This window comes from Cylas formicarius, unplaced genomic scaffold (genome assembly GCF_029955315.1).
Source record: "Cylas formicarius isolate icCylForm1 unplaced genomic scaffold, icCylForm1.1 PGA_scaffold_2__14_contigs__length_35257938, whole genome shotgun sequence".
NCBI classification, from domain to species: domain Eukaryota; kingdom Metazoa; phylum Arthropoda; class Insecta; order Coleoptera; family Brentidae; genus Cylas; species Cylas formicarius.
The window spans coordinates 32494125-32520375 of NW_026844319.1; the positions used below are offsets into that span (position 1 = coordinate 32494125).

Here is a 26251-nt window from a genome sequence, read left to right on the forward strand (position 1 = left end):
ACGGGAAAATGCCAATGGAGGCTGCTTAATCCATATCCATGGATTGGGTGATAAACAAAAACTTCGGCAAGGGAACAAGGCGCAAAGGTTAGATTGAATATTGAATATAAAAGATTAAATCGATTAGGCATAAAATTTCAGTTGATATTTAACTTTTAATCCCAATGCTTAAACTGGAACTTCAAATTTCATTTCAACACGGCGTAGCTTTAACGGGTAAAATTAAAGTTAATCGATGCGTAATTTGCGCCATTACGAGTAGTCCGGTCTCGTAAAATTGGCAGGTTGATTAATTTCCGGCGCAAATTATTGGGACCTGTTAATTATTCGCCCGCTATGGTGATTGACAAACATCGACTGATAACGTCGGGCCAAGACAAATTGATTTTCAACTATCCGAATGCAGTGTGTGGGCGCCTGGATTGTTTACCGGGCTTTTACCGATTCGATGAAATGTTAATAGTAGTAGAATTCTATGGTGTGCAATATTTCTGAACCGTATAAACATCGTTGTCCACATTTAATTACAAACTTAACATATAAAATGGTCGATTTCATAATATCTCGATTTGATTGTTGTCTGACATCGCTTATAGTCGAACTAAATATCTGGCATTCTTTCTAAAACAAAAATGAAGTATAAAGTCGTTCTTATTTTCTTCAAAATAAAATACGCGATGTTAAATTTGAAATATAATATTAAAATACATTGAAAAGCGGATAAAGGTTCTTATGTTCTTATTTCAGTAGTTACAGGGTGATTTCAAAATAAGTGTAATATAATTTTAATGTTACTTATTACTGCCGCACCTATAATTGATGGCAGCTGTATGTACATAAATACGAAACGTTCAGATAGCAGCTTGGTGTTTGATGTAAACATTAAAATTTCGCTAAATAAACAGAAAACATCCGGCGAGTATTATGAAATTACTAAGAATCGCTTATCGCGGGAAAATCACTTAAATATTTTCAAAAAAGCCTTAGCTTACAAAAAACGACACGAAAAATTAGTCTTCGATTTTTCGGTTAAGCATGATTCCAAAAAATGATTCATTTTATTCATTAATGTTTAATGATTTAGTACATGTTAACAAGATATCGCCTGCTGATTGCGTTCATTAAAAAAATATATATTCTTCTAAATTCCGTTATAAACAGGCTAAAAAAGTTTTTTTTTTGTCCTAAGGTTAATTTTACAGCAGGAATAGGAAAAATGCAAAAGTTTTTGCAAAGTTTTCCAAAATTCATTTTTTCTCAAATTTTATGGCATTTTTTCGATATTTTGCAATTTTCTACAAAAAACACCGGTTAAAATGGTGTTCTTCGTCGGGTTTTCGTTTGCTTTTCATTCATTTTGTCGATTCATCTCTATCGATACTATACTAACCTCCGGTATTCTAGTAATACGATCATTTTGATTTATTTTTCTCTTATTCATTTCATTTGTATTTTTTTTTATTTCTGGTACAGTTTCGATGTTTTATGTTGATCTTAATAGGTTTTTGATTTCACCTCTGCGCTGAGACGTTTATAATGTCCCACTTTAACATTTAGGCTTCCGACATACTTTCTTATTAGATATCTTACCTCTACCATTACTTCTTTACTTATTTACGAGTTCGCTCGCAAAATATTTAAACGGAAAAGAAGAAAATGAAATTAATTACATTTTTATCATTATTTTAAAATTTTTGTTTCGACTGATCTATCCCCTATATTATATGCAATTACATTTAATAGGCACGATGAACATCCCCGGCAACATCAAGAAGTAGGCTTGTGGAATAATAAAATTAGCGGGCCAATTAAATATGACGGTAGCCATAGCGTTATGGTGGCAACAAAACGACGCACCTTTTCACAATAGACGGCAAAATATAAACACCTTAAATATATTATTTCCGAATAAGGGGACAGTAAATCGTTGGCATGCCAGAAGTCCAGAAGATATAATTTAGTTCGGTATCAGTTCGGAATTTTATATCTTCAATCTCAATTTAATAAGTAGGTTCTTCTCAGGTTCTTTGTGGTTTCCTTGTTGATACGCGGGTATAAAAGATTTTTTCTATTTATTTTAAAAACGTCTTTTTTGCCCCCGTAATAATTATTTACCAAAGTAAAATGCAATTAAAACTCTGATATTTAACAAAGACGGTTTGACATATTATTGCTTTTGTTTCATCGCCAACTTATTTTTTGTGCAACCCTAGTTTTATTGTCAATTTCACGCGTATTTTTTCAGAATTACAGGCACATCCAAAACATTAAATATAAAATGCAAATCTGTGTTTTAAAAAATAATGTTGATAATGGGCGCGTCATACTTAAAACTTAATAATGTCAGTTTATAGGAGAGAAAAAGTTGCAATGCGAAAGTGTGATGTTTTCAATTTTTTGTTAATCAAGGTCAGGAAAAAATTTTCGTTTTTTCTCGGATATCTGCGAAACTGATCAGTATTTTCTCGTATCTCTTGCAGTCTCCGAGATCCCAATAATTCCTCTCAAATATGGGACAACCTGTACATAGATCGATATGTTCAGGTCGATAACCATGATAAACGTCGACTTTTATAGTATCGATTTTACAATCGACGCCGATTATCGACATTCAGCTATCAATTATCGATCATCGTCCCTAGGCGCGAAGAAAAATTTAACACTTAACCCACCCATTGTCGCCAACTAATGTTTACGCTTGAAACGCCACTTCCTCGAGCCTAATTGCTTCCCGGTTTTCTCTTTCGATAACGGTACGAAGCACGCTCCGGGGCGATACCGGAGGCGAATCGACGGAATCGAATTTCACCGAATGGGACAGAAAAAAAAACGCTCCGAAGCGTTATAGAGAAGAGAAAGAACGCGAAATTCACTTAACTTGTGGCGTAACTGAAAAAAAAAACACTTTCCCTATCCGATAGTCGGCGGCAGTGCGTGTCCCTTTCACTATAGCCACGATTAACGCACGGACCACAGTAAAAAAAAAATAACGTTTTCGAAATACCCAAACGAGAACGTTATTATAATACGACCAAAAATATAGTGCATTTAATGCTCACTATTGCCTCGATTAACACAGTAGAAAAAAATGTTTTCGAAATACCTAAACAAGAGTGTTGTTATAATACGACCAAAAATATAGTGCATTTATTGCTTTGACGTTCTAAGTCTTTTACAGTACCCTAACTCCAGACCTTCGCAAGACCATGGTAAAAACCATCCCAACAGATGTTTATTCTGCACTAAGAAGACCTACTACCCTGAGATGGACCGTAACGAATATTTGTAGAAACTTGAAATTTTTATTTGAAACGTAAGAGTTTTTAAAGAGCAACACGCAGATCTAATGAGTGAATAGTGTTTTAACCCTAGAACTGCATAAAAAAGGACTAACAGACTTAAACATTAGTTATGCCAAAGAGTCGTTGCGTACTTTTTTCAGCCTCGTATCATTCAGCCGAAATTAGAAAAATTCCAAATACTTCTTCAAATAAAGAAGGAATTGAAGAATTTCTGTACGAAAATGATTTATAAATTGGGAGATTGTACCATAAACGTAATTCGGCAAGAAGTAACTAAAATATCAGCAAAGCTGGTCTAAATGTGAAAAACGAGTAATAAAAGAAGAAAATATTTACAGAGAATGATACTTTATTATTATTACATTTAATATTTTGTATACAATAATAATAAATAATAATATAATATCTATTTTTCCAGTCAATAATCAAAATACATGATAGGTATACTTCGGCCAGTAATATACTGCTTTTACAACTGACCCCGTGATTAACTGTGCTTTCGGTTAATCACGGGGTCGGTTGTAAAAGCACTATATTTCTGGTTGAAGTATAGTTATAACGTTGCCGAAATGCGGAATTGTTTCGATTTCTCGCTCCGTTGTTCATCTGTGTCAGGAATGCGCGACCGCAGGAGTAATTGTCCGAGCAGAATGTTTCGTTCGATAATCAGACCATCTTCGTCCATAAAGAAAAAAATACGCCATTATTAATAGAAGAGAACAGATCCGCAATAGTGGAGTTTGACAAGTTAAAGCCACACGAGCGTCGCGTGTTTAGGAGTCTTATTTGTTTTTTTTTTTGGAAAACAAATATACCTAGAAAGGAAGAAACGCGTCTCAAAAGCTTCATTCATTTGGAGTTTTGAGCACTGATCGTTCCAAATCGGTATCATCATCGTTTATAATAATCGTCACTACCATTACTGTGCTAAACAAAGTATAATACAAGAGACAAATTCAATTTTCAAACTATTTTTTATGATTCTTAATTGATTCAAAGCAAAATATTTCGAACATTCGCGAATTTTCTAAAATAATGAATATCTTACATTTCTACTTTTAATATCATCTTAAGCATGACTAGTTTAATATTCATGTACAAATTTTGCCTATTTTTTGTATTTTTGCTTCTCACAACTTGCTTCTTATTTTGTACATTTTTGTGACTCCTTTAACTCTTCGTAAGTATTTCATCTTCAGTGCTTGAATTTTGCTTTTTTGTTGGTTAGTCCACGATTCACAACTAAATGTTAAGATTATCCATTTCTACTCCTAGCTCTTTGAAACTGCTGTATCAATACATCATCCAGTATTATATATATTTCTTTGTGTACATTTTCTATCATCATTACTTTTGTCTTAGTTTTATTTAGTTTCATTCCAAAATCCACCAGAGCATTATTCCAGATCGTCATGCTATGCATTAGTTTACATACTATCACATTTCCCCATGTTATCTATAGCCCACATATTTCCTTACGTTTGCTCTTCAGCTCTTTACTATTTCATCAATGTGAAGAGCAGAAGTACCTCAAACGCTTTCTCCAAGTCTCAAAGAAGCCCCAATATATTTCATTATCTTGTTGTATTGCCTGCATCATTTCGTTGTCTCCCTCAATTTTGTGTTTTGTTCGTGTTGTAAAATAACTATCAATTTAATTTTTTTAATTTCGGAAAATCAGGTCCCCCAGTTCCTTTTCTCTCTGTCTTATAAGGGTCATAATTTTCGTCCGTTTCTGATGTTTCTTTCTTCTTTTTTATTTGTTCTTCAATCTCTTACAACCACCAGGCTGTTGGTTTTCTACTGTTGTTTTTTTCTACTACTTCCACCGATTTCTTGGGTAGTGTCGTCCTCTAGTGAGTTTTTGGAGTTTTTGAATATTTTTATTCGGTTTTACTTTCTATATCCAGTGACTGTAATTTAGTAATATATAATGTATTTAGTAATATATATTATATGCTTCACTTGATGAGAAAGAGACCACTTTGCTCATGCTTTTGAGCTGAAATTTAATCAAATTTGGTAAAGATAGTGCAATTTTCATTCTTATTGTTAATGTGATTTTGATACTGAATATTTGCTCTACTTTTTTAGAGACCTTCTTTGAACTGGAATGGCGGTGGATTTTTAGCCACAATGACATCAAAAATGGTTCCAAAACCTTGATCAATTAAAACATATGAGCGAAGATTGTGACACGATAACTGAGGTCTCAGAAGTGAATAATTAAACATTTTCTTGGATGGCAAAATGGCCGCACCAAATACCATTGTTTTTTGTACCTTTGGGAACGGTAGACGAAACAAACCCTTAGTTCTGAGAAGATATGTACGCCTAGGCAATTCGAATCTACATCGAGCACTACTATGCAATTTCGTAAGAAGGAACATAATCTTCTGAACCTCACACTGTCACGAAATGTGCCGCCTGGGTCTTCGAAAAGTTCTAAACTTTTTAAGTTCTCTTTATATTATCTTCGTGGCCTTGGAAGTCCAACGAAGGCCCGCCCTATTGTCCCTCCACCGTCCTCTCTACTACCATGCGATAGCTTCCGACCAAGGTTGCAGTGCTTTATTACAAAATGTGTTTGAAACGCGAACGTAAAAAAATGGTTATTAAAAAAAGAAACATTTGTTGATAAATATTTATAAATGGTAAGATCAAAGATCAGGTTGAAGGCACCTATTTAAATACTACGTGCCAGATTACACTTTTAAATAAGACTCGGGAATTGCGTAACCTCACACTGTAGAAGTGTTTACGTATAACGAGGAAGCCCGGCGTAAACTTGGAATCATGTGAAAATCACGCACGCCCACGAATCGATGCGATATCGTTGTTTCCCACGAATCGATGCGATATCGTTGTTTCCAAGGTCCGGGCTCAAATGTGTTTTTTATAATAAAATTATAAACGCGGCGTCCTTGAATGGACATAGACGGCAGCGCCATCTCTGCAGAGACGCGCAGGTGATCGATGCGATATAGCACGGAACTATTTAAATCTTCTGTAATTCATAAGGTCGTTCACTGGTCTTCCATTGGCGAATTTGCATGAAAAACGTGACTGAAATAACAAAATAACCGGCGCTCAAATTAAAAATAATAGAGGAATGAGTCACGATTCGGAAAAATTCCGCGGTATTTGGACCATGACGGCAATGAAACTTTTAATGCTTTTTTTTTAACGGGACTGAAAATTGTAACAACATTAATAATTTTCGAAAATTCACCGGGCTCCTTTGAAGCCCACACGTATTATGGAGGATATTCAAAGGAGCTTGCTTGTAACCTCTAACGTCAGTCAATATGGTCTCTGCTGACAGACAATTCAACGGTTTTCAGTTCAACTCGTTTAATTAAGGCGGAAAAAGAGAAAATGGCGCGCTTCTGAAATTGAAGGGGCATGCACGAAAAGAAAATCATTGTTTTCAGTATTTTCCGATACCTATTGCCTCTATATTACCTAATTAATTTAGAGGCATGAAAAAAAAAAGCTGCGGTATTTCTGAATTATTATGAACAGGGTAAAAAGTGGGAGATGGCGAGAAAAAAGTATGCTAAAATGCCCCTATATAATTGTTCGAGACTAATGTGCACTGCGAATAATAATATTAATAATAATAATAATAATAATAACTTAGTAACAGGAAGAGAGTTGTACAATTTTGATTTTCTTATTAGCTCATAGTCATAGTCACAACACTTCAAAGAGCTAATTGGCTAAATAAATAAATAAGAACTAAAAGTTCAGATTTTCACGAAATTATATATTATGACATGACAATTGTTTCGACAACACCGTGTCTTTATCAAATGTCGAAACAATTGTCATGTCATAATATATAATTTCGTGAAAACCTGAACTTTTAGTTCTTATTTATTTTGATACACTGGAATTAGTTACATGACATCTTTTAAAATGTTATTGACAAAACCTGGCGACTATTATACAACAGCTTTGACTATTACGTAAGCACGTTGAATACAATTTGAAATTTGAATTTGAATTATCAAAAATAACTTTCAAATTTCAAACATTGCCAAAAATATTGTTTTTTATACCAGAAACGTCATTTTTGGGGTAAAATATAATTAAACAACATTTATTTGCATTCAGAATATTTTAATATACTTTAATGTGTAATGTGTGTCATCTGCATAATATGGGCATTACAATGTTCGAGTATATATATATATATATATATATATATATATATATATATATATATATATATATATATATATATATATATATATATATATATATATATATATATATATATATATATATATATATATATATATATATATATATATATATATATATATATATATATATATATATATATATATATATATATATATATATATATATATATATATATATATATATATATATATATATATATATATATATATATATATATATATATATATATATATATATATATATATATATATATATATATATATATATATATATATATATATATATATATATATATATATATATATATATATATATATATATATATCAACGGCATACAAACCTGACCATACCATCGGAGCAATACTAAGAAACCCAAAACAAAAAATTACTCTGGAAAACCAAGGAGTATACAGTGTAGCATGCGGATCGTGCAGCCTGACGTATGTGGGACAGACCAACAGAAGGATTTCAGCCAGGCTCGAGGAACATCGTTTAGCCATAAGAAACAAACAAACAACACCTGCTTTGTTTCAGCACCAACATCAGACAGGCCATAAAATTGATTTCGGCACTTGCAAACAAATAGCTAATATTCCTGATTTTAGGACTAGGATTATACGAGAGGCCATCGAAATAGAAAAGTCCGGACACCTCAATACGAGAGACGACGCTCTGCATTTATCCAACACGTGGAGAACGATAATCAAACAGCAGAGCGATGCGCAGCAGCCAACGGGGACATCGCAACTACGATCGGGCGAAATTAACAACGCGACAATTCAGGGGGCGGAGCCACCTCCTCCCACGCACAAGCAGCACCGTTACCATCTCCGGCGCAGAGTATAAATACCGCACGCACCGCCGATAACCTCCCAGTGTTCGAAGTGTTTTCGGAGCGCGAGCATTGAAGATGCCAAGTGAGATTTTGGCGAAACGTCTGCAGGATTCCAGTCGGATGCAGGATTTGCAGGATTCCAGTCGGATGCAGGATTCCAGTCGGAGTTCAACGAGCGAACGGATGATATCCCGGAATATAGTGTCATCATATTTTTCCATCCGTGAATCAATACGTGAGAATATCATACACCTTTACGGGAAGGAGACCTTTACAGCCACCAAGTGTTATGAAAAACTAAGACAAAGGAGGGTTATTTCGCTGTGCAACTTGAATTTTCTTAAAAACTGCCGCAACCAGAACTTGCTGCCAACATTTACAAGGTTGTCTTATCATACACACACCAGAAAGACACAAGCTATCCTGGACAAAGCTAGCAAGGCCCTACTCCAAGACCAGATCAGGCGGACCCGGTACGAAATTAGTGAGACTGAGCTACAACTTTTCAGACTCCACCTGAAACTGAGCAACAAGATCCATCAGTTGCTGTGGGACCGCATAGAATTATTAACATCATGGCGCACTGAGAAAGACAAGGACATCACGTCAAAAAAAAAAACTGTGGAAGAAATTAGAAATCCTTCAGTCAAATTCCAAAAAATCAGGACAAGTGCCAAATACAAACCGAAGCAGCACAGTTCATAATATTTCAGCATACCATCTTTCCGATACAGAAGTCAGCGTACTGAATAAAGGATTTAACTACGCAATAGCTCCAAAAAGAGTACCCGTCGAAGAGATCGTTTCCAACGTCGAAGCAAGTCTTTCCAACATAGACGAGCAAGATGCGGAGTTAATTAGGCAAGATGTCGCCAGAGTCTTAAGACAGTCAAAACCACCGCAACCAAACTTAAGCAGAGAAGAAATGCAAGCCTCAAGGAATCTAAACAAAAACGAAAACATTCTAATAATGCCAGCAGACAAAGGAAATGCCACTGTCGTCATGAATACGTCGGATTATAATGCAAAATTGGAGGATATTTTGAACGACCCAATATACAAACTAGTCACCAGAGATCCCACGACATATTTGGAAAAAACAACTAAGTCCAAAATTCTCGATTCATCAATAAACGAGGATACAAAGAAGAGACTTATTCCGAGGGAAAAATCGAGTCGTTGCCCAAAATTCTACGGGCTCCCAAAGATCCATAAGGACGGGGTTCCCCTGCGTCCAATCGTAAGCGCCTTTAACTCACCATTATGCAAGCTGGAAAAACATCTGGCCAGTGCACTTCAGCCTATAGTGGAAAAGGCAGATTCCTATGTTAAAAACTCAGAACATTTCACTCAGATTTTAGGTTCTCTCAGGATGGACAAGGACGACATTATGGCAAGTTTCGATGTCAAATCCCTCTACCCGAGTATTCCAGTAGAAGAGGCACTCTTGCTTATAGAAGAAAACGAAGATCTTCCGCCATACATAATGGATCTGTCAAGACATTGCCTGAAAAACGCTTACTTTATGCACAACGGGAAAATTTACCGACAAATAGATGGAGCAGCAATGGGATCATCTCTCTCACCTGTGATTGCCAACCTCTTCATGATTTACTTCGAAAAGAAAGCAATAGAGAAGGCAAATCTGAAGCCAAAACTATGGACAAGATACGTTGATGACGTATTTGTTGTATGGCCTTTTGGCAAGGAGGAGCTTTTGAAATTCCTAGACCATCTGAATTCCATTCACCCAAGGATTCAATTTACAATAGAACTTGAAGAGGATAACAGTCTGCCCTTTTTAGATGTGCACATCACAAGGACCGAAGATGGACACTTGGAACACACTGTCTATAGAAAACCAACCCACACTGATAGATATCTGAACGCTAAATCTCATCACCACCCATCACAGATACAGGCAGTGGCAAATACATTAATTGCTCGGTCCTTCAGGCTCACAAACGAGAGGAACAGAGATAAAGAACTGAAGAAAATTAGTACCTGTCTTCGACAAAACGGATACCAAAGGCGCACCATCAGCAAGGCAATCAGTAAACAACAACAGCCGCAGCAGAGAGTGCAGGACGAGACCCAACGAAGATCGATCGCTGTCCTGCCATACATCAAGGGGGTTACTGACAAAATCGGCCGAATATTACGGAAACACGACATATCAACGGCATACAAACCTGACCATACCATCGGAGCAATACTAAGAAACCCAAAACAAAAAATTACTCTGGAAAACCAAGGAGTATACAGTGTAGCATGCGGATCGTGCAGCCTGACGTATGTGGGACAGACCAACAGAAGGATTTCAGCCAGGCTCGAGGAACATCGTTTAGCCATAAGAAACAAACAAACAACATCTGCTTTGTTTCAGCACCAACATCAGACAGGCCATAAAATTGATTTCGGCACTTGCAAACAAATAGCTAATATTCCTGATTTTAGGACTAGGATTATACGAGAGGCCATCGAAATAGAAAAGTCCGGACACCTCAATACGAGAGACGACGCTCTGCATTTATCCAACACGTGGAGAACGATAATCAAACAGCAGAGCGATGCGCAGCAGCCAACGGGGACATCGCAACTACGATCGGGCGAAATTAACAACGCGACAATTCAGGGGGCGGAGCCACCTCCTCCCACGCACAAGCAGCACCGTTACCATCTCCGGCGCAGAGTATAAATACCGCACGCACCGCCGATAACCTCCCAGTGTTCGAAGTGTTTTCGGAGCGCGAGCATTGAAGATGCCAAGTGAGATTTTGGCGAAACGTCTGCAGGATTCCAGTCGGATGCAGGATTTGCAGGATTCCAGTCGGATGCAGGATTCCAGTCGGAGTTCAACGAGCGAACGGATGATATCCCGGAATATAGTGTCATCATATTTTTCCATCCGTGAATCAATACGTGAGAATATCATACACCTTTACGGGAAGGAGACCTTTACAGCCACCAAGTGTTATGAAAAACTAAGACAAAGGAGGGTTATTTCGCTGTGCAACTTGAATTTTCTTAAAAACTGCCGCAACCAGAACTTGCTGCCAACATTTACAAGGTTGTCTTATCATACACACACCAGAAAGACACAAGCTATCCTGGACAAAGCTAGCAAGGCCCTACTCCAAGACCAGATCAGGCGGACCCGGTACGAAATTAGTGAGACTGAGCTACAACTTTTCAGACTCCACCTGAAACTGAGCAACAAGATCCATCAGTTGCTGTGGGACCGCATAGAATTATTAACATCATGGCGCACTGAGAAAGACAAGGACATCACGTCAAAAAAACTGTGGAAGAAATTAGAAATCCTTCAGTCAAATTCCAAAAAATCAGGACAAGTGCCAAATACAAACCGAAGCAGCACAGTTCATAATATTTCAGCATACCATCTTTCCGATACAGAAGTCAGCGTACTGAATAAAGGATTTAACTACGCAATAGCTCCAAAAAGAGTACCCGTCGAAGAGATCGTTTCCAACGTCGAAGCAAGTCTTTCCAACATAGACGAGCAAGATGCGGAGTTAATTAGGCAAGATGTCGCCAGAGTCTTAAGACAGTCAAAACCACCGCAACCAAACTTAAGCAGAGAAGAAATGCAAGCCTTAAGGAATCTAAACAAAAACGAAAACATTCTAATAATGCCAGCAGACAAAGGAAATGCCACTGTCGTCATGAATACGTCGGATTATAATGCAAAATTGGAGGATATTTTGAACGACCCAATATACAAACTAGTCACCAGAGATCCCACGACATATTTGGAAAAAACAACTAAGTCCAAAATTCTCGATTCATCAATAAACGAGGATACAAAGAAGAGACTTATTCCGAGGGAAAAATCGAGTCGTTGCCCAAAATTCTACGGGCTCCCAAAGATCCATAAGGACGGGGTTCCCCTGCGTCCAATCGTAAGCGCCTTTAACTCACCATTATGCAAGCTGGAAAAACATCTGGCCAGTGCACTTCAGCCTATAGTGGAAAAGGCAGATTCCTATGTTAAAAACTCAGAACATTTCACTCAGATTTTAGGTTCTCTCAGGATGGACAAGGACGACATTATGGCAAGTTTCGATGTCAAATCCCTCTACCCGAGTATTCCAGTAGAAGAGGCACTCTTGCTTATAGAAGAAAACGAAGATCTTCCGCCATACATAATGGATCTGTCAAGACATTGCCTGAAAAACGCTTACTTTATGCACAACGGGAAAATTTACCGACAAATAGATGGAGCAGCAATGGGATCATCTCTCTCACCTGTGATTGCCAACCTCTTCATGATTTACTTCGAAAAGAAAGCAATAGAGAAGGCAAATCTGAAGCCAAAACTATGGACAAGATACGTTGATGACGTATTTGTTGTATGGCCTTTTGGCAAGGAGGAGCTTTTGAAATTCCTAGACCATCTGAATTCCATTCACCCAAGGATTCAATTTACAATAGAACTTGAAGAGGATAACAGTCTGCCCTTTTTAGATGTGCACATCACAAGGACCGAAGATGGACACTTGGAACACACTGTCTATAGAAAACCAACCCACACTGATAGATATCTGAACGCTAAATCTCATCACCACCCATCACAGATACAGGCAGTGGCAAATACATTAATTGCTCGGTCCTTCAGGCTCACAAACGAGAGGAACAGAGATAAAGAACTGAAGAAAATTAGTACCTGTCTTCGACAAAACGGATACCAAAGGCGCACCATCAGCAAGGCAATCAGTAAACAACAACAGCCGCAGCAGAGAGTGCAGGACGAGACCCAACGAAGATCGATCGCTGTCCTGCCATACATCAAGGGGGTTACTGACAAAATCGGCCGAATATTACGGAAACACGACATATCAACGGCATACAAACCTGACCATACCATCGGAGCAATACTAAGAAACCCAAAACAAAAAATTACTCTGGAAAACCAAGGAGTATACAGTGTAGCATGCGGATCGTGCAGCCTGACGTATGTGGGACAGACCAACAGAAGGATTTCAGCCAGGCTCGAGGAACATCGTTTAGCCATAAGAAACAAACAAACAACATCTGCTTTGTTTCAGCACCAACATCAGACAGGCCATAAAATTGATTTCGGCACTTGCAAACAAATAGCTAATATTCCTGATTTTAGGACTAGGATTATACGAGAGGCCATCGAAATAGAAAAGTCCGGACACCTCAATACGAGAGACGACGCTCTGCATTTATCCAACACGTGGAGAACGATAATCAAACAGCAGAGCGATGCGCAGCAGCCAACGGGGACATCGCAACTACGATCGGGCGAAATTAACAACGCGACAATTCAGGGGGCGGAGCCACCTCCTCCCACGCACAAGCAGCACCGTTACCATCTCCGGCGCAGAGTATAAATACCGCACGCACCGCCGATAACCTCCCAGTGTTCGAAGTGTTTTCGGAGCGCGAGCATTGAAGATGCCAAGTGAGATTTTGGCGAAACGTCTGCAGGATTCCAGTCGGATGCAGGATTTGCAGGATTCCAGTCGGATGCAGGATTCCAGTCGGAGTTCAACGAGCGAACGGATGATATCCCGGAATATAGTGTCATCATATTTTTCCATCCGTGAATCAATACGTGAGAATATATATATATATATATATATATATATATATATATATATATATATATATATATATATATATATATATATATATATTGTTTATTTTTGTTATTAAGAGAAGTTTGTACAGAATTATTTTTGATTAGTAATAACAATATCCAAAAGTTAAAAAATGACGGGCTCAATAAAGCACAGCACCTTTTACCATACATTCGATAGCCAAAGGACCTAGAATTTATTAAAAAAACGCCAGTTAACAATCGAAAATATATTTCAAAAAATATCCACCACGACCACCGCCATCACTCTCGTGGGAATTTCAATGCTACCGTCACAGCATGGGCGTATGTATTTTTATACGTAGTCAAGGTGTGTTTTCTGTAGACCGCTTAGATATGTTCTTAATCTGTGGAGATTCGAAGGTTAGTTTCGAAGATCCCGCGTAACAAATACGAATATCAACACTGACGGTTATGAAAAAGGCGGTCGGAACATTTTCTTTGTTTAATTCGTATTATTTACCACGTTCTAAATCGACTCGAATTAATTTTCCAGTCACGCATGAAGAACCTACCATGGGAAATGTCCAATTAGCTTTACTTTTCTATTTATTTTTTTTTATTGTTATTGCGCAACACGTAACGCTCACGTCTATAACATGACGCTAATTATCCGAAAATTGATTGCGACGGCACTCCTTCCACTCCTAATAGGACAGAATCCAATATAAATTTGTATAAACAATGGAAAAATATCGAATAACACACTTTTAACGTCTTCCCTAATTTAAACAAGTTTGATAGCTCTGCTCTTTATATTTATATAGTAATAGTACAATGTTGACTGTTATAGTTCGCCGAACGATATACCGTTTTTACGACAATCCGGAATTTAACTTTGGTTAATTGAAGGTCTAACCTCGCTTGGGTTTTTTCTTTGTAATCCTCATTAAGTAGACTCGCAATTCCACAATGACGTTCCAAAACCGTACTTCGATACTTCGTGCATACAATTGCCGAAAGAAGTGTGTGTAGTGAAGTGAAAAATCATTAACAATTCATTTTCTTCTTCGATGATACCGTTCCACGTAATTTTTTCCAACTAGAAACAGATATTTTTAAAGCACAACAGTGCGCACGGCACAGTTCTTGTCGGCTTAAATACGGCCCTGGCTTGTGGTACACGTGCTGAAAAGAATGGTCCCTTCCGCTTTACAGCAGGCGGGACTTAAACTCATTCAGAAAGTGAAAACCATAAAAGGTTTTAAAAACGGTATATCGTTCGGCGAACTTTACTAAAATAATTTTTCAAATAAACTTCCCAGCATTTGAATGGAAAAATGTTTATCTGGAACATACTTCACATACAATGAATGGAACAATGGAACTGCTAGGTTCCAACTAAACCCAAACTGTGCAAGAGGGAGGTTTCATAATGGAATTAGAAAATAACAACACTGATTCCTTTCTGGACATCCTTATCAATCGAAAACCAGACATTATTATCTTGCCTGGTTTTGGAAATATATGACTAATAGTATCGGTACTCCATGAGACACGGCCTCTAGAAAACGTAAATGTGTCTCGAAAAGTACAAAATAAAGTTAGAAATTAAAAACCTTAAATTAATGGCAGCGGTTTCAGTTTTGAATCGATTTAAGCTTTCAACAATTCAAATTTTGGCTCTCCGGTTTAATCAATTTAAACTTTATATGAAAAAATAAAATTGTAAATGCCCGCAGTCCGCACAATTTGTTTTATAAAAAGTTCAAGAACGAACCCGAATAAAAAAAATAAATTAACTTCAACTATATATAATAATATGTCTGCTACAACGTCCTTACCCACTTATTCAATGAAATTTCATTGATTGTTTTGTTTTTTTTTTTCAATCACTCCACATTTTATTATTAGAATGCTATTTTGAAATACCGTGAGTCATAAAAGCCTACGTACACTCTTAAAATATTCATTACTTTAAACCCAATTTTCGTTTTGCAAAAAACTTATTTATTTTATATATTTAATCGAACAATTCTTAAATTTAAAGCACACCAAAGAGACCAAAGTCAACATAAAAATTCAAAATTAAAAAAAACACATTTTTTTTTTAATTTGATATTTTGTTGGAGCGCCTGGACCCTTCTCGGCACGGATAAAACTAAATTTTCAGTGATGCTTGGAGCAAGTGTCAGCCCCAGTTTGCTGTAAAGCAGCCTTTGGTGAATCTTTATCAGTGAGCTGTGTTTCCATAACTTTTGTTCTAGCTACTCCCAAATACGCTCGATAGGGTTGAGGTCTGGAAGCTCGAGAGGTGAACCTTATACAAGATCCATTGCTTGACAAGGGCAGTAGTATGCTTTGGATCGTAATCTTGTTGAAAAATATATTTATAATTGTTTATACAGCGCGAGAAAACCCGACGATTTTAGCTATGGCACCGTAAGATTTGATTGAAGTTTTAAGAATCCCTCTAACAAATGCCAAATAACAAATGGTCTGGGCGTCTGCGATAAAACTCGACTGCCATTATGCACTGTTGATAAAAAAAAACAATTGAAAACCAAGCACTCTTCATATTTGCGAATTTTACGCTGCGTATGTTTATTTTGATTTTTCCAAAGAGGAAACCCCCTTTAGAATAATGAATAAGGGTTTGTATGTAGACATAATTCCATACTGTAACAAATAAACCTAAACCGAGATAAACTTTCACGATTCACCGAACTTATTTTCGTGACGCCGCCCGTAACGATCCGGAGGTGTCAAACAATTAAACGCGCGACCTATAAAATCCGGTGTGTATCTAGCAGGCGATGACGCAAGCGGACATCAGCTGATCTTAAGGCCGATCGTTCGCTCAGCTGGCACCGGGCCAGCGTTTTCCGTTCCGAGGATGCTGCGAAATTATACGAAAACAAGACGGGTGCCGTGCGGATCACGTCGAGACACGTGCATCGTTATTAATATACAGTAGGTCAAAAAAGTCTCCGTACACATACCGTTTTTTCAGTTTTCTTTTAGTTTTTTCTTTCGCTTATATTTAATGAGAAATATATTTCAAGTAAATATCGCCAATCTCATTAAGAGTAATAAAAATAAAATAAAAAATCTTTGAAACGCGGTATTTGAACGATAAAAAATAAGACAGTTTTAGAAGGAAGAAACTATATTAAATAAGTAATTTAATAAATCATTAATTATCAATATTTCATCAAGTCAGCTAGCATAAAATTTCGCTTAAACAAATGAGTTATGCCTGTTTATTTTTGATGCCACTTTTAAGGTTTTCAAGTAAGGGCAAAATGAGCGGTAAAAATTGCGAAATTCCAATTGCGCGACATTGGTAAAAAAATTAAAGAATCACATTCAACCGTACAGTATGTAATCTAATCTATCAATACAAGAGAGGAACAGAGAGGGCGGGAGAGGGAGAGAGAGAGATAAAATATATAAAAAATAAATATATAAAAAAATAAATAAAATAAAAAAATTAAGTGAGAATTCTTTAAACAGTGCGTAAAGCACTGGTCCCAAGAGTAACAATAATAAATTTATAAAAAGAATAAATAGAACAAACCGCTACTTAATCTTATATTGTAGAATACCTATACTTAATTTACATTCAAGTGAATTTTCAACTGTTTTTCAAATTTAATACATTTATTTACATTTACATGTGAACGTATTTATAAAATATAATCTTCATGTTTGACTTTCTTATTTTATTAATCACCTTATACATAAATTTACATTGTTCTAGCTTAAGAAATTCGTCTATTTTATAAATGTCCAATTCTCTCTACAAATTTTATTGCGTATTAAATAAAATTTTTAAGAATTTATTTTGTGGAGTTCGTATTTTATTAAATTAAGTTTTTACTACCGTAACTCAGATAATTTCGGCTTTTATATATGGCACTGACCATTGGGTAAATTTCATTCGATATAAAATTAATATGCTCAGCCCAGTTGAAACTATCATCGATCAGCACGCCTAAATATTTAATTCGTTTAACACGTTCTTCTTAACACTGTTCTAAATTTATCTTCTTAATACTCAATCTTGGCATCTGTATTACTTTGTTTTTTTGCTTGAAAAACATGTATTTAGTTTTATCAATATTGATTTTTAATTTATTACCCAAAAGCCAGTGCGTATATTTTTTAAAATCAGAACGAATTATTTCTTGTAAATCATTGTCACTTTCACCACTATAAAGTAGCACTGCATATGTGCAATACCATGCTGTAAGCCCTGCACACTGTTTAATTTAAGACATATAACGAGTACAACAATGGTCCCAGGACTGAACCCTGAGGGACGCCACATACACATTATTGCAATTCACTTTATTTATTTATTTATTTTACTTATTAGCAAAGTACGGACCTGTTCGGCCATATTTCATTCTTACGACTTGCCCGGGTCTTTCCTTAATTCGTATCAGTTAGTCACTTTCTTATATCTATGAACAGACTTTATCAGTGCACCGTAATTTGATCATGCCCAGGGGCAGTATTTTTTTTTTTAAGTTTGATATAATAGTCCTAATTTCATATTCAGTTGTTAGTTCGAAATATAAGCTTGATTCACAATAAATTTTATTAAAGCCTATATCACGGGATTGCGTTTATCTCTAAATTCATTGTTTCATTAAAAACGTGGAAATTTTAACACTACTTTTTTTAGGAAAACAAAAGGAAATAAGAAAAACTGATCGACCAAACTAAGCAACATTGCACGCAGTCTTCTGGACAAGTGACGTAATATTACGGATTTAGCATCGACGCCAACACATCTGACGCATAAAAACGCACTTTAATTACGCGTAGATGGCGCGCAATGGCGGCGTAAAAAAAACTGTCGCGTAAAACGAGTGGAAAAAAATGACGGAGCGCTTTTACATTAACCTAAAGGCGCGTCGCGCTATAATTTGCCGAATAAATTATTGTTACAGAAACAATTATTATTCGCTATTGAAATGGATAGGAAAAAAAAATGATTAAAACGAGGAAGTTCTGTTGTTGTTGTTGACGGCGTAGGCAGACAATACGTTTTCCCATGACCTAACTGTTACATCTTCGGGTGTATATTAAATTAAATACGCCGTTTTTATTATACGAATAACAGTGCCGGGGGGAGTCGTTGGTCATGACCTACGCAATTAGAATACAAAGTAGGTGCGTGTGAGGTAGACAGTAATTTGCCGGCCATTTTGTATTCCCAACGCGATTGCGATTTTCCTTTTTAAACGTAAATAACCAATGAATTTTCATGTCCAAACGAGACAAACCGCGGAAATGATAAATTAACAATCCCTGTACTGGGATATTCATGATAGAAAAGATAAAAAAAAAGTATAAACACAAAAGTTTGAAGATTTTTGCTGTATTATGTATGCATTTAAATGGACATAATGTTGAAAGGGATAAATGAGAATATAGAAAAAATATATACGGGTAGAGGAGTTCCTTCAAAATATAATTAAAAATGTAATTAAACAATTTGAGGACTGAAATAGTGTCACACGGGATACCTGGACAATAGATGAAGACCTCAATATATTATTTTACTTTCAAGGTAAATTATGATACTATTACGAAACTTGACATCACGACTTTGAATTCTACTTTCCTAACTTGTACGAGGTTAGCGTCAAAATTTCCCGGCCTGAAATCCATGCAGCTCCAGTGTCACGATAAAACTTTGTCTTGTTTTAAATATATATCTTAGTAGGCTGCGAAAAAAATGTCTTGCGTCAAATAGTTTTTTATTGACAGCATTGTAAACAAGACGCGTCCGAAAAAATGTCGCAAATAACGCAAATTGAGCAGTCATAAAGTTTTTGACAAAAGAAGGGTTCCCCGTCGTATTCTGTAGCGAAAAATGGGCAAAACGTTTTCGAATCAAGATGGTCGACCAGTGGAGGTCATAAAGGAAGATATTGTTGCGATTGTGGAAGAGGTGGTATTGAGTGATAGACGTTTAAAGGTCAAGGAAATCTCAAAAATTACTAAGCTTTCTGATACAAGTGTTCGTCGAATCCTGCATGATCATTTAAGGTATGCGTAAGGTTAGTGCAAGATGGGTTCCTAAAAACTCTGTGGGTAGGAACTGAAGCCTGTGATAGAAACTATTGTGACGGGAGATGAAACTATGGTTCTCTATTATGAATCTCTATCGAAAAAAAAATCAATGGAGTGGCGTCGTAAGGGTGAGGCACCTCCAAGAAAATTCAGAGTCTGCCAGTCAACAAAAAAGGTGATGGCCACGCTTTTTTGGAATTGTGATGGCGCTCTAATACCACGGTCAATGGTAAATATTACGCAACATTATTACATAAATTGCGACACTGCATAAGTGTAAACCGTCAAGGAAAACTGACCAGAGGCGTTTTTTGAACGATAATGGGCCTGTCCATACTGCTGGTGTTGCACAAGCTGCCATTTTAGAGTGTGGGTTCCAACAGATAGATCATCCTCCCTATAGTCCAGATATGGCCCCCAGCGACTACTATTTGTTTGGATATTTGTAAAAGGACTTACGTGGACGGCGGTTTAACGACGCAGTTGGTTAAAAGAGGTTGTTTTAGTTCATTTTGCAGACAAACCAAAACAATATATTTTTAAAGGGATTGAGTTGTTAATGAAGAGATGTAATAAGTGTATTGATGTTAAGGGGGATTATATTGAAAAATAATAAAAAAATGTTACTCTACTTTGTTTCTTTCAGGGAAATTTCGGCGCTTCCCTCGTACATTTACTAGTTTTTTGAAAATCCTGAACATTCTATACCTGACGTTAAATTTTCTTGCAACAGAAATAGAACAGTTGTTGGAAAATGTGCCAGTTAGTTATTATTTAAATTTAATTTGCACACCTCCACATAATGTCCAACCGGTTACCGATTATCTAAATAATAAATATAGATAGGTAGGCGAGGAACTATCGAACGGCCTGCCGACAGCCCCGACGTGAATCCCTGTGACATTTTTTTGTTTCGATACTTAATAAATAAAATTTACAAGTGATAAGAGGAGGAGTTAAGTTTTACATGATCTAAACAGAGAAAACCCTGATTTTATCACCTCCCGTAATAAAGAAAATTAAAATGAAATATTGTCCGATGTACAGAAAATAATGGAGGTTACGTGAAAAATGTTTAGCGTTAATTTTTGATATTTTTATTGTTCGAATAACATAATTTTATTATTTGGCGTTTTTCTTCCTCAGTAAAACCCATTTGAAATATCTTAATCGAATAATAATCAAATAATAATTATTTTTAAACTGAAATATCTCAAAAACGGCTAAATGAAATGTCAATAAACTATATGTTTTTAAAATCAGCAAAAAAAGATCTATAATTTAAGCCAATAATATATAAGGCATTAATCAACCATAACCACTAAACTAGAGCAAATATACAAAGAAATGTAATAAATTTTATACTCTTTACACAAGGATGTGAAAATGTTTAAGGAAACAGAAGCTTATGAATGGTTAAACGGTAGTGGTGTACAAGATGATGTGAATGACCAGGAATTAACTAAAAGTGTTTGCAAGTAGTAGAAGGCACTGACAGTATTGCAGTAAAATGTAAAAAAATATACCATAAATACCTTTAAGTCTATCGCATGATATACGTATCCTATTAAAAAAAAAAAAAAAAAAAAACGATTATTCAAAATCTCCTTATTTCGAATAATCGGGACTGTACTGTATTCGCATCAGAAACAACTCGAAAACTATTCAAGATAGGACATGTCTATGTCTTTATCAAAAATGGTAAGTTTTTAATGCACAAAATACGCGGCTTCGGAAATCGTAAGTTAATCACACCGAAATAGAAAGCCGCCTCGTGGCATTTCGCAAACCCAATTTTGATACGATTAAAACGCAAAATGACGACATACCGCGGATCGTCAGTACGATATTAGTCACAATAACCCGATACTGTTACACAAGCTTATCATGGACGTGAACATCTAGACTAACTGGCCGCCGCGTAACCGCCATATCGTAATAAAATACTGTTTATCGTTTCACATTAAAAACACATTCAATTGTGTTTCGATTCAGTTTCAGTAGTTTGTTACCAGGCAATAAAGTTTTTTTTTCGCGGACATTTAAACAACGGTGACGTCACTTTTGGATTTTCGGTAGCTAAAAAGAACACGCGGCTCAGTGTTGCCACCCTCAAAAAACTAAAAAACAACAACTCGCCTAAGAAAAAAACAGTAGAAAGCGGTAGGTAAAGAAAAAACCACTTTCTTAGTTACTAGAACTCACATAAATTGATATATTTTTAATCACAGCAACATAAAACAAAAATCAAAGTAAAATTATTTTTCAGTTTCATTTTCAATTGCCTCATCTTCAAAATTTTCACAATCATTTTTATTTTTAAAATCATACGTGTTTTTGTTGAATTTCTTCATGTGCTTCAAATGAATAGCAATCAGTTATTTCGGATTTAGTGTGTAATACTCCTTTAATAGTTGTAGTCGATATTCTATTGCGTAATTTGGTTTTCATAATATTTATAGCAGAAAATAACCTGTGGTAGGCACAAAAGCTTTTTTGCCAATTCACACAGTGTAGGGAATGTTTGAGATTCGTCTCCATTTCGTAATTCTTGTACATGTTTCCAAAAGTCGATAATATCGGGAGTTTTGTTTTGGTCGAAAGAAAAATCGACATTTCTTAACATTCGCCATTCTCTATCCACTTCGGTTATATTATTTGGACAAATCTTTGGGAAGAAATAATGTAAATCTGCAATGGAAGGGAATTTCTTTTTTATTTCAGGATCCAGAATTGCTTTAGGATTTAGCATCTTCAGACATTTTAATGCTTGACGGTCTTTGTCGTGAAAAGGAAACCTTTTTAATAAACAACTTTTTTCGCGAATTTAGCATACGTTAAAGGAGTGATATGCTTCAAGTAAAGTTTCTGAATAATAAATATTAGACTATTAGACTTTATCCAGTAACGTATTATTAAATGCTAAAAAGGTATGCCGGAATCATACTGTTTTAAATCAAGAAAATAAGGCTACCTATTACTAGAGTATACTAGTTTTGTTTAGATTTTTTAAATATACATCACGAGAATACTAATTTTTTGAAAAACATTTTATGGACTGATGAAAGTTCGTTAACAACAAGAAAGGGTTGTCATAGACAAAATACGCGATATTGGTCTTTAAATAATCCTAGACAAATACAGGAAATAAAAACCCAGAGGTACCAATCCAGAATTTAACCGGAGATCATTATTTCCAACCCTTAGAGCACTAAATATGCTGTGCATGTTAAAAATTTTCTTAAAGTGGAACTTAACTTAATTATTTTTTTTTGGGGACACATAAAAAATCACGTGCACAGAACTCCTTGTAATAATGTGGAACTTCGGCAAAGGATTAAAGAAACAATCAATCAGTTAAGAGACAATCCGGAAACGTTACTAAATGCAAGACATCATACGATTAGAGTGTATTAGAAATACTTACAAGATTTTTTTTACATTGGTGTGTCTTGTCATTTTAAGCGTTCATCTTCTACTTTGATTTGTAAATAATTATTATTGTCGCAGTCAGTCAAGGTACTCTATGAAATTATATAAAAACACATACGAGATATGACATAAAATTTATGGTGTTTTGGTTTATACAGCACTTGGAAAAAAAACTTGGTTACTAACCCTACATTTTTTCGTGAACTCAATTAACAGATTTATTTGAGATTTCGTGTCCTCCAAGATTTGATTTTGAAAATAATCTTTTCTGACTGAAATCTGTCCGGTCTTGTCTGTTGTTCATTTGAAGCAAATATACATTTCTAAGAAGAAACCGTGATTCATGGACATGAAGCTTGGTGTCTTCAGATAAACTCGCCTTTTTTTCAATTGGAAAAAGATCAAGTTAAAAATAAAATCCTTCGAATGCAACACAACCTAGTCATACAACAATATAAACAATATAAGAAATACGTTATTAGAAACCAGGGTGACGCCATTCCAGAAAGTTAATAGCTTTCAAACGTGAAGAACTTTTTTTTTGTCTTCCTGTCATTTGGAAGGATATTTACAGGCACATACAGGGTGTCCCACTTAGGCGATTTTCACCTTTAGTAGGCACGACGGTGACTATGGGGTACCGCATATTTAGCCCGGAGCAACAATTACTTTTAATAGGGTTTTGCGTATCTGCGATACTTAAAATTTGATATTGGTAGAAATCAAAGCACTCTTTGTAAAAAAAAAACGGTTTGTTAATCGTTGACGTTTTTTATGGCGTCACTGTTGCAAATGGTGCAAGTCGGACCTCTTATAAGCAGGTCAAGGTCACCTCTTACAGTCTAACGCGGCAACGACAGTGAATTTTATGTAACTGCTCAGTGAAACTCAGAGATGTTATAACAATATCCATTTTGAAATCAGGTCTAGTTTGGTAAATAATTATTAAACACAGAAAAACACACTTTAAACGACAATTTTGATATTTTACATAGGGCCACAAAAAGGAGAAAATTAAATTTATTGGAAGCCATGGAGATCAACAAAATGAGACGATCAATTAGATTTAAATACCTCTCCTTTATTGAACTTAAATTCTCACAAAAACATTAATTAAGGCTTTATATTCATTTTTCGGTATATGTAGTAGCAGGTAGTTTGTAAATATTACATATGATAAAGACACGGTGTTGTCGAAACAATTGTGATGTCATAATATATAATTTCGTGGAAATCTGAGCTTTTAGTTCTTATTTATTTTGATAAATGGATTTTCATCAAGTAAAAGCCACCTCAGTTCAATTTTAGAAACAAGAGACCGTGTGTTTCAACCAATTTAGATTATTCTCATTTCTTTTTGCAATAACCAAATAAAATAAGGCGAAAGATATAAATATAAACTTATCGATTATCGACCATATCCGATCACTTCTTCGCATATGTCAAAAGATATTTTCTTGAATTTTACACTCTAAATATCGCTGAAGAAGATGTTCGCCTACGTAAAAAAAAATCACTTTCGATGAAACCGACGTACTGAAACCATACGTCATGCCCAAAGCAATTGTCAACTTCGAGAATGTTATTAACAAGCCGATTTAACAAATATGAAGGGGCTGAAAGATGTAAACAGCTGTATTTATGATACCTTTCATTTTTCATTTAAATTTCGCAGTGTTATAGTTAGTCATTAGCAAGAATTTCGCGTGACTGTATGAAACAAGTTACAAATCACTAATTGTCATAGGAAAAACGTCATAAACGTAACTACCTTCGGAACAAAATAAGCGTAACATCTATTAAACGCGTTAAAACAATAATCGGTTGCACCCAGCCAGATAAAAAAATAAATCTCGCCATGCCCGAGTCAGAACTCCCACCGGTTATTGTATTTGCTGATATCTCAGCGCCAGCCTGTACGGGATTACCGGAGGACTGTCGCAATTAATGTACGCTACACCGTTTAGTATAGTAAAATAGAAAAAAACAAAAAAGAAAAATGGCTAGTTAAAAGATGGAACCACCTTTAAACAAAATTCGAATGTTCTGATGACGGAAATGGATAAATCCACTGCATTTTTTTTTAACTTTTTGAGGAACCTATAGCCTCAAATGTAATATTTTTTCTTTTTTTTTTGCAAATCTTAGCCAACAAATTCTTTTTAGAGCCCGATTTTCAGGAAACCCAAGTTGCATGACCCTGAGCTTTGTTCACGGACCAACTATATTATTATTATTATTATTATTATTATTATTATTATTATTATTAACATACATTACCTAAAAATTGAGACAATTTTTAGTTTCTTAAATAAACCAGTGGCGAGCCACGTGTTTAATTGATTTTGATTTAATGTCGATATTTTTTAGCTGAGGATTTTATCGATCGATCTATTATATCGACACCTCATAAACTAAACGTTTTTAGGTTCACCTTAGACACCCCAAGAAAAAAAAAAACGAAGCCACTACAGTAGAAAGGATTCTATAAAATTTTATAAAAACAAATATAATAAATATACTTAGAATTAAAGAACAATTCTGATGTAGCAGATGTTTTGCTGGGACTAGCTTAGTGAGGAATTACTCTTGCAAGTTGTTAAAAAAACAAACCTACTGCTACTACTACTAACGAACAAAAATGGCTATTTAAAAGACCATCTCTAAACAAAATCCGAATATTCTGTTGATGGAAACGGGCAAGTTCATTAGACTTTTTACATTTGTATTATCGAAACATATCGGCTCAGATGTTTTATTTTATTTCGGAAAGATTAATTAAGGTTATGA

General features: G+C 35.5%; 1 protein-coding gene across 5 annotated transcripts in view; it reads right to left on the reverse strand.

Annotated features, from left to right (window-relative positions):
- LOC132697913 (serine/threonine-protein kinase tricornered) overlaps positions 1-26251 on the reverse strand; it is a 101844-nt gene that overhangs the window by 35712 nt on the left and 39881 nt on the right. The gene's annotated exons all lie outside the window — the stretch shown is intronic.